Source organism: Lucilia cuprina, chromosome 2, assembly GCF_022045245.1.
Source record: "Lucilia cuprina isolate Lc7/37 chromosome 2, ASM2204524v1, whole genome shotgun sequence".
In the NCBI taxonomy this organism is placed as follows: Eukaryota; Metazoa; Arthropoda; class Insecta; order Diptera; family Calliphoridae; genus Lucilia; species Lucilia cuprina.
The window spans coordinates 66,157,206-66,158,764 of record NC_060950.1 but is presented as its reverse complement, the minus strand read 5'-3'; the positions used below and the strand labels follow the sequence as shown (position 1 = coordinate 66,158,764).

Here is a 1,559-nt window from a genome sequence, read left to right as displayed (position 1 = left end):
CTAGACTATAGACTAGACTATAGACTAGACTATAGACTAGACTATAGACTAGACTATAGACTAGACTATAGACTAGACTATAGACTAGACTAGAGTCTAGACTATAGATTAGACTATAGTATAGACTATAGATTAGACTATAGTATAGACGAATATATAGTCGAATCTATAGTATCCTATCTCTCTTATACCCTAATCCTTGTTTAAAACGATTACACATTAAATCTTAAAAAAAACACATCACACCCTCCTAAAACATTGTTGGTGTTTGCAAAAAACACTCATGCACTTTCTATATAAAGATTTTAAATATTTTTCCTATATACAAACACATGTATAAAAATATATATTACATAACCTAAGACAACATATATACATATATAGTTTCCTAACGACACTTGTTATTGTTTGTTATCTTACGCTATATCTAGTATTTTGTTTAGTGGGAACACTGTATGTTTTTTTTTTCTCTTTATAATAATAAGTGTTCAGATATTATCACATGCCTAGTCATATACAAAATAAACTGTTGTAAATAATTGTAGTATTTATTATTATATTCGTAATACATAAGGACATTTTAGCTGTTTTTTTTAGTATCTTCTAGTATATATTTAAAATATATATAAATTTATATTCTTATATATGAACTAGTTTTTGTTTTATTTGTTTGGTGTGGTACTTTTTCGGAAATTAGAGCATAAGGTTAAAAAGTGAAATCATCATCGCCATCACAACAATCATCAGAGTAGAAGAAGAAAAAATTCATTAATGTGAACACAGAAGAACAGAAAATAAACAATAGTTTTGTTTTTATCCCAAAAAAGAATCTTAATTTGTATGCGAGAGTTTGCGATGCAACAAAACGCTAGATAATGCAAATATTGCAGTGTCATCATATAGAAAGTTTTGTTTAAAATTTTTTTTTTACTTTGTCGGCAAAGAAAAATGTAGTTTAGAACAAATATCTAGTTAAATAAATGTTAAAATATACCTTGAAAAAAAGTTTAAAAATGTGTATTAAAAAATAGGGTTCTATTGTTAACTTCAAATTGATTTGCATAGTTACAAAAATGCTAAACAAAGTACTAAACTAAAATTAATTTAACAAATTTTAAATGAAAAATATTATAGACTATAGAACATATTATAGGCTAAATTATAGACTGAACTCTAGACTATATATAGCCTATAGATTAGACTATATACTTGAGACTATAGACTAGACTATAGACCAGACTATAGACTAGAGTATAGACTAGAGTACAGACTAGACTACAGATCAGACTATAGACAAGACTATAGACCAGACTGTAGACTAGACTATAGACTAGACTATTGTCTAGTCTATAGACTAGACTATTGTCTAGTCTATAGTCTAGACTATACTCTAGTCTATAGTCTAGACTATAGATTAGACTATAGTCTAGTCTATAGTCTAGACTATAGATTAGACTAAAGACTAGACTATAGACTAGACTATAGACTAGACTGTAGACTAGACTATAGACTAGACTATAGACTAGACTATAGACTAGACTATAGACTAGACTATAGAC

The 1,559-nt window shown here is 27.5% G+C and overlaps 1 protein-coding gene across 2 annotated transcripts in view; it reads right to left on the bottom strand.

The window, feature by feature from the left end:
* LOC124418458 overlaps positions 1-1,559 on the bottom strand; it is a 42,256-nt gene that overhangs the window by 17,962 nt on the left and 22,735 nt on the right. The window lies entirely within an intron of this gene.